Raw genomic sequence first — 9204 nt, 5'->3', positions numbered from 1 at the left:
GTTTTTTCACTTGCTTCTACTCAATAAAGTCTTGTCTAATGTCTATCTCTCAGCATTTTACAGTTGGATCAATGTCTCAAAAAAGGGTAATTTTTGTTCTTTCTTACTGACCCCCGAATGTATGTGGTAGCGCGTTAAGAGGTTACATTTTCCCAATGAAAGGAGCAAAGCATAAGTTTCCAAGCCACCAACCAAAGCAGACACTACAATGACCTTTCCAAATGCTTCAAAAAAGTTCTCTCTCATCCTTCTCTCCAAGGCCTTTATCCAGGCCTGATAATAGTCCCCCGAAAGTTAGTTATGCAATTAGGAATGAGAATGAAACCCTTACTATTAAAAAACACCAAAAGTGAACTATAATGAAAAAAAGCAAATTTATTACTAATTACAGCAAGAGAGACAAAAAAGTAGATTAAGCATTACAAAGAAACCCTTAAGAATATTATATATATATATATATATATAGTTATATATATATAGTTATATATATATAGTTATATATATTTATATTTATATTTATATATGTGCAATCTTTTAAAAACTAATTTGAATGATTATGGTTCACAATCTTGTTTAATTAATTGAGTCCTGGTATATGCATGTTTTGGAGAGAATATGCAAGTTTTGACTGGGAACTAGAAATAGAAGATACCGTTGTTTGGTTATCTTCCAGAGTCAAAATAATGTCAAAGACCATATATTATGAGAAATTATCACAAAAATTTGCAAATGCACTGAAACAGTGGCAATTGTTGTGGAGAAAAGCTCGTATAATTATCCTGGAAAAACCATCCTGAAGTAGCTCAAACAACTTAGTAGAAATTGCTTAAAACATCATTCCATTAATTGTATAAATTATAAAATCACCTTAAAATGTGTTAAAGCAGCTGAATTTTGTGCCCCCAAGAGCTAGTGAAATTTGATGGATAAGCCACTTGGAGCCCTTTGGGAAATTTCCTGTGCTGTAACATAAGCCCTGTAACTGCTCCAGGATTAAACGACATACCCTTCTATCAACTGTTTAATCACTTGGAGCCAAGCCAGTAATAGTGGGTTCATAATAAATTGTTTTCTAATGAACTTTCTTGTCATCAGATTGGACTATTATTAAATAGAATTTGAAGTCTCCATAAGAATCTCCTAATCAGGAGGAACATATAGCATACACAACACAGAAAAATATGTTCAAAAGATACAAACAAATAAAAATTTGTAGGTAGAGGTTGGTGATTTTTGTTGTCATCAGGTTTCACTGCTATTAAACAAAATTTAATTAAAGTTCCATAAGAATCTCCTAATCAATAAATATACTGTAGAGTGTAGACAAAACAAATAAATTTGTTCAAGAGATACAAATAAAAAAATATATATACTTCCAAAGCAAGACCATATCCCAACTATTACCTTTCTAAGAAACCAAATTACATATTTATAATACCTGGCCGGTTGGACTGTAAGTTTCATAGATTGTCGCAGGTGCATTGCTGGATTACTTGTCCTTCCAAAATCCCTGAAGAACCAAAAGAAAAAGTAAATGATCACCTTGCTATTGCCTACCACAGTTGTTAATAATTAACTTGTGGAATTCATACGTGGTTTGTTTTGCCCCTCGTGAGCTTGGAGCTTGAGGTACTACCTTGACCCTAATAAGAAATATTTGGTCACCCGGAGACGAACACGGCAACGGACAGACATTTCCAGTAGCTTGACGCAGCCAAGAAGATATCACTGAAACTAGGTTTTCTCTTTCAGCGTTCAATCTTCTCAAATTTCAAAAACAGAAGTCAAGACTCAAGAGAATAAATCATAGTCTGATTTCCGAGTTATCCACGCCATAAGGCGCAATTTGCACTCGAATCCTCACTCGCCAAAAATATGCATGTGAAGAATAAAAGGAACCGCCAACAGGCAATCTTCCCGTCTTTGCGGACGAGCCAGGTCTAACTGGGCTTCTCCAAGTTCTAGCCCTACTTACTAATAAATAAACGGAACCTAAAATAGATTGGGCTCCACTCATTGCAGATAATCAGATATGTCCTTTTCTCAAACTTTTATATTTATTTTTTTAAGCATTTACCCACCGCACGGGTATCGACTCGATCTAAAACGCCTATCATCATAGTTCGAGCTATGATAATCCGGTCTAATTTAAAACTGGCTCAGAGATCATAAAATAACCATTGGACTAGGGCTTTCCCAGTCAAAAAAAAATCTCAAGCTTGTTCAATAACTTCGTTTATCACTGCAGACTCAGTTTCCTAGTTTGTTGGGTTGGCTGAAAACAACCAATCACTGACCCTTTTTTTATTAGAAACATTTCAGACTGGTACTTTTAAGAAGACTTTTGGACATCTAGGTCCACTCAAAAAACACATGGACACATAAGTACCCATGAAAATGTCAATTACATCACTATCCTCGCTATATATAATTCATTGGAAAATATCGACGGTTCATTACATCACTATCGTCGTTAGACTCCCCTCATCGAGACGCACAATACTCAGTCACATTCCGTCCAAAATGGCCACCGAAAAGGGAGACCAGAAGTTGTCTCGTTTTGCTCGCGTAATGTTATTGTTCATGATTATGTTATTGTTTCAAACAAAAACATAGACATTAAAAAGTCCATCTACGTCATATAATGCTAATAGTTTGATTGTATAATTTTACAGTTTCAAAAAATAGAGGATTAAAAAAATAGGTCAAAATTATATGACATTTGCTACAAAAGAAATTGGATGGCAAGCCCAATTTGACAAGTAGTAACTTGAACGGGTGTTCTATAGACATTCTGGCCATCCTATTTATGAGTGCAAAATAAATTGAACCAAACAAATCTATTAAAAACACACCACAGATAAATCTATTCAAAACACACCAATGTCCGAAGCTCAAGCACTATTGTGGACATCGTATTGTTAATGGCAACCATGGAGTAATAACTCAGTTGTTTATTTCTGGACTAAAGATGGATGACGCTAAGATCGAGAGTTTGAACCAACTAAGAGTATTTCCTTGTTACATGAGCCAGCCCCTACAATTCCTTGTGCACGCCATGGCCAAATCCAAGGTATTTTGCGCAAATTGAGTTTCAAACTCTTCACCCACATCGTCTAAACTGCTAACCAATTCATAGCTTGCTACTTGAACTCCCAACAACTGTAAGATTCATCAATGGCCTACAAGTTTCGAGGAGGAAGTAAGATGATATTACGTGTGTGTGTGTGTATATATATATATGCACATTCGCATACAAGAAAAGTTCATCTTGTTTCAACGTCTGCGAGTCAAAATTGACCTAAAGAAGCATAATGTTTACACCATACCTAAGGAATACTATTATGGTATATATATATAACAAAAGTTGCGGTTACAATTGGTCCCTCATAAACCAAAATGTACCCAGAAGCCAGAACTTGTGTTTTAGGGTTTCTTGTAAAACCTCGGGTGTTATTGTTCTTCCATCTTTTGTCCGCTTCACATACTACAATTCATTAAGAATCGATCGCCGTAGAACAATCCTAAGAGAATTTTCTTGTGATCAGGTCCGGCAAAGACAAAAGAAGAAAAAGTAATTAAATACTTCCAAAGAAATAAACATCCGGCAAATACTACATTGTTAAGAAACCAAGGTAAATTTTTTAATACTTGGCAAGCTGGTCAATGTCTCATTGATTGTTGATTGTCACCAGCACATTGCTGAACTACTTGGCCTTTAAAAAATCCCTGAAGAACCAAAAGACAAGTCAAATAACTTTGTTATTGCCATACTATGTTGTTATAAATAGAATTATGAAGTGCAATGCCATGATAAGAGGGCAACAAGATGATGAAGCTAACCCTTAAACTTTCAACATGGCTACTCTGCTATTCCTGCCTTGCAGCTTTTCTTATATGTTGTGAAGCCAACCAGGGTGAGACGCTATACAAATTTCTGGAATCCAAAAGATCAGAATATCCTCCTCTTGCGCATCCTTGGCAAGAGTTACATGCCGCAAAAAACTACTCCAATGTGTACATTGGCCCTCAAGAAGGCTTGATGCAATTGGACAAGATTTATGCGTTGCTTGGGCAACCAGTTGGTGTGGATTTTGAGCAGTATGCAGGCTATGTCACAGTAGATCCACAAGCAGGCAGATCACTTTTTTATTACTTTGCTGAGTCCCCACAAAACTCTTCGACGAAGCCATTGGTTTTGTGGTTAAATGGAGGTAATAGGCTTTAATGACATTCTATCATCATGCAGTTATGTCAAAATGCATAATTGAACTTTCTCAGCAACTATATTTACTATATACTATGATCCGCAGAGTTTACATGATGTGAACATCATTATCATGTAAAAGCATCGTATATTTCATCATATTTTCCAACTCCATTGGCATGAGCCTTTTTCGAGTCTTTTAAACAGGAATACTAATATATGCATATGTTGAAAGGAAGTAGAGTTTCATAATATGATAGCTTCGTCAATGGATGATACCTGGGATAACAGGACCTGGATGTTCTTCATTTGGGCTTGGAGCAATGACTGAACTAGGGCCCTTCAGAGTAAACAGTGACGGCAAAACATTATTCCGCAACGACTATGCATGGAACAATGGTAAGGAGAATTTTCTTATCTAGCATAAACTTCGTGTTCGTAATTTGTTTCTACAATATTAGAAAATCAAACTCACTGATTGCGTGATCAATGGCAGTGGCAAATGTAATATTCTTGGAATCACCAGTAGGGGTAGGCTTTTCTTATTCAAATACACCATCTGATTATAACAGCACCGGAGATAAAAGTACCGCATATGATGCCTACACCTTTCTTGTCAATTGGCTTGAAAGGTTCCCACAATACAAAACCCAAGATTTTTACATAACAGGAGAAAGCTACGCTGGTCATTATGTGCCTCGGCTTGCGTATACCATTCTGCTCAACAACAAAAACACACAACGAACTGTCATTAATGTCAACGGCATTGCTGTAAGTTCATAAAAAGTTTGAATAGACGTCTTCTTTGCTTAAAAATTTACATACGAAAGGCAAAAGTAATTATTGTCTTATCAGTCCTAACTAAGATGATATGTACGCAGATTGGAAATGCATGGATTGATGATGATACGGACAGCAAGGGGCTCTTTGATCATTGGTGGACACATGCCTTGATCTCAGATCAAACCATTGAAGCCATCCACCAGTATTGTGATTTTGCGAAAGAAGTATATTCAAATGAATGTATGTACTATACAGAAAAGGCCTCAAACGAGACGGGAGACATTGATATTTACAATATCTATGCTCCACTTTGCCTTAAACCTTCATCGAAGAAAGGCTCAACCGGTTCTGTAAGTGTTCCAAAATTTCGATACATTTACTTTCTTAAAGTAGTTGCAATCTTACCACTCCAAATACATAACACATGGTGCATTAAAATTACATGCTTCCTATGACATCCCATAGTTTCATACATAATGTGTTATTAATACTGGTTTCGAAGCCTCATTTGCAAAATTTGTCTTCCTCTTAGCAACCAATACTAACATCAGCAAGTTTTGATTCTAGAATCCTGAGCTGGAAGACGTTCGTAGCTTTTTATTAACACCTACAAGTCCAATTAGTCTAAGATATTTCTTTTAAATAGGTCCATGATAATGATCCTTGTTCAGACTTCTACGTCGAGTCTTATTTGAACACTCCAGAGGTGCAAATGGCACTCCATACAAATAAGATAATATGGAGCGGCTGCAGGTACTCACCAGCCCGAGCATGTCCCAGTTTTGAGATATAATTGTACGAATATGACTTAACATATATTCTAATGTATGATTGAGCAACAGAAAAATCACGAAATGGATTGATAGCCCAACAACTATCCTACCCATCATCAAGAATGTAACGGTCCAAGGGCCCAAGATCACTCAGCAAGGGAGGTTGTTGCTGCGGATCGAACACCCGATCCCACAACCTTTGACATAGGGTTTCATGTCCAGCTATGCCACCAGCTAACCTGGTCAAATAGTAACCGGGTCAAATAGTACCGAACCGGGTCAAATAGTACCCGATCGGGTCAAATCGGGTCAAATAGTACCCAGCCGAGTCAACTCGCCGGTCAACCGAGTCAACATGCCGGTCAACTGAGTCAACTCGGTCTGACTCGGTCAACTCGCCGGAAACCCATTTAACCCCATCGTCGGCGATCCGACCACCCAAACCTGCCAAATCTTATATCAAATTAAAGAACTCGATGAGATGAACTCATAGGTACCTGAAACAAACCAAACCGTCGCCGGAATCGGCCAAAAGAGATCCGAATAAATCGGAACTTCAAACTCCGATATCTCCCAAACGACAACTCCGATCAGCGTGATTCTAGTTGGGTTAGACTCGTCTCGTCAATACGCTTCTTTTGACACCGGTGGTGTCGCTCACCGTCATCGGACTCAGAAAATGAATAGTAAAAAATAGATATACGGGAGAGAAAAGGAAAAAGAGAAAAAACTGCGTAAGGTTTTTTTCATTTTAAGTTTTCTTTTATAATAACTTTGACTTACCAAAAACATCCACCTGTCAAAAACACCCCCAACTAAATTGTTACAATTTACTTCAAAATTCATAACAAATCAAATTTAAATCTGATTTAAGTAATTTTTACTCCAAAAATTTTCTTTTAAAATTCCCCATTTATTAAAATATTTATTCACACTTTAATTTTATTCTCTTCAAATACCGATTCACCAACACAGAGGTTCACTCCACCTCAACCACCACGATATGACATAGCTGGTGACATAGCTGGCCATGAAACCCTATGTTAAAGGGAGGTGAGGAGTTCGACTTCTAGCTCCAACAACCCGCCTTGCTGAGTGATCTTGGAGAGGGGTTGGGGGTAGCGGCCCATGGGCCCGGCCGGGTGTCCCTTGCTGAGTGATCTTGGGCCCTGGGTCGTTACAAAGAACCTCATGACGGATGGCATGAGAGTGTGGATATACAGGTATGAGAAACTTCAGCATAATCAAATTTGGACTAGAGAAATTTTACCTACTCTTCATTGAAGACTTAAATATATTCTGGCTACTACACATATCATCTAATCTAAATACAATGAAGAAGAATGTTATCATTTGGTAATTTATTGACAATATTAGGGATGAGTTCAGAAATGAGTCAACAAATATTTTAACAATCGGATATTACCTTTGCAGTGGAGATCTAGATGCTCGATGCCAATTACATCATCCAGGTATTCAATAGACAGCCTCAATCTTCCTATCAAGATTGCTTGGCATCCATGGAACATCAATAACAAGGTAGAAATATAATATCACCGACTCAATTTTCCTCTTTCTTGCTTTTTTTTGATCCTCCTCCCTCCACATCACAACGGTGTGCCCCACAAAATGTCACTAACTACCACAAACTAGTTCAACTCCATGAAATTTGATTCTAACAGTAGATTTTTTATACGAGCCAGCTTGAACTGATACAGCAAACCTTGCATCAGTAGATAAATCACATGTCCTTTTGTTCAAATACTAGTGTATGAAGTTTTACAAAAAATTGAAGCCATGCTATCATGTCACTTAGAACCACTGGGTCTAATGTATTTATGGAGGTTAAGATTCCAGCATTGGAACTCTTTCACGGTGCATGCTCTGCGGAGCATATGCAACTGAGAGGAGGAAAACAATGTTCTGAAAATTGGAACAAAAAGAAAATAACTATGACTGGTTAGCCAAAGGCACGTAAATTCATAAGCTTTAAAGTAAAATTATACCTCATAGCAGAACATCAGGGTTTTTTTTTCCTGAGAAATAAAGGCAACAGTTCAAAGAGGTGTTATCCTTGTATCTTCTTCACTGAATTAGTGACATCAAATATTATAAACTTTGCATGGCAACAGGTTGGAGGGTATGTAGTTGCATATGAAGGGTTGACATTAGCTACAGTTAGAGGAGCAGGGCACATGGTTCCAAGAGATCAACCGGAACGTGCACTCACCATGTTTTCATCATTCCTTGAAGGAAGTCTCCCTCCTTCTGCACCATGACTCTACTGATATTCCACAAATAAAAATGCACGCGCGCAACGGGCCCATTGACTTCATATTCAAAGCATATTTCCTGAATGTTTTTTCACTTGCTTCTACTCAATAAAGTCTCGTCTAATGTCAATCTATTAGCATTTTACAGTTGGATCAATGTCTCGAAAAGGATAGTGTTTTTTCTTTGTTACTGAACCTCGACGTATATGGTAGCATATGAAGAGGTTATATTTTCCCAGTGAAAGGGACAAAGCATAAGTTTCTAAGCCATCAACCAAAGCAGACACTACAATGACCTCACCAAATGCTTCAAAAAAATTCTCCCTCATTCTTCTCCAGGGCCCTTATCCAGGCTGATAATTGTCCCTCCAGAAGTTAGTTATGGAATTAGGAATGAAAATGAACCCCTTACTATTAAAAAACACCAAAATTGAACTATAATAAAAAAAAGAACATTAAGCACTAATTACAGCAAGAGGGAAAATAAAGTTGTGTTCACGATGGATTTTCTGAATGTTTTTTTCTCACTTATTTCTTCTACTCCACTTAAGCCTTCTCAGTTGTCAATCTATTGCATTTAATCACTGTTTTAAAATAGTAACATCTTTTCTTCACAACTGATATGAGTATGTGGCGGCACTCGAGTTAAAAGAGCAGAGCATAGGTTTCCAAACTAACGATGACCTTATCAAATCTACCAAAATTTATATATGCAATTAGGGATGCAATTGAAACGCTTAATAACTAACTTGCCGAAGCCATACCTGGTTTGTTTTGCACCTCGTGAGCTTGGAACCGGAGGTACTACCCTTAACAAAGATAAGAAAGCTTTGGTCACTCGGAGACTAACACGCCAACGGACAGACATTCTAGTAGCTTGACGCAACCAAGAAGACATCATTGAAACTAGGGTTTTCTTCTTTCAGCGTTTCAATCTTTTCAAATTTCAAAAACTGAAGTCAAGAGAATGAATCAGTCTTATTTCTGAGTTATCCACGCCATAAGGCGCGATTTGCACTCGAATCCTCGGTCGCCAAAATTACATATGAAGAATAAAAGGAATCGCCAACGGGCAATCTCATGTCTTTGCGAATGGGCTAACTGGGCTTCTCCAAGTTCTGGCCCAGCTTATTAACAAATAAACGAAACCTACAAGGCTATAGTACAG

General features: G+C 37.5%; 1 pseudogene; it reads left to right on the top strand.

Annotated features, from left to right (window-relative positions):
• Positions 1-3715: 3715 nt before the first annotated feature.
• On the top strand, positions 3716-8042 carry LOC119981765 (annotated as a pseudogene).
• Positions 8043-9204: the final 1162 nt, after the last annotated feature.

Source organism: Tripterygium wilfordii, chromosome 2 (genome assembly GCF_013401445.1).
Source record: "Tripterygium wilfordii isolate XIE 37 chromosome 2, ASM1340144v1, whole genome shotgun sequence".
Lineage (NCBI taxonomy): Eukaryota > Viridiplantae > Streptophyta > Magnoliopsida > Celastrales > Celastraceae > Tripterygium > Tripterygium wilfordii.
This window is presented reverse-complemented; position numbering and strand designations above follow the sequence as displayed.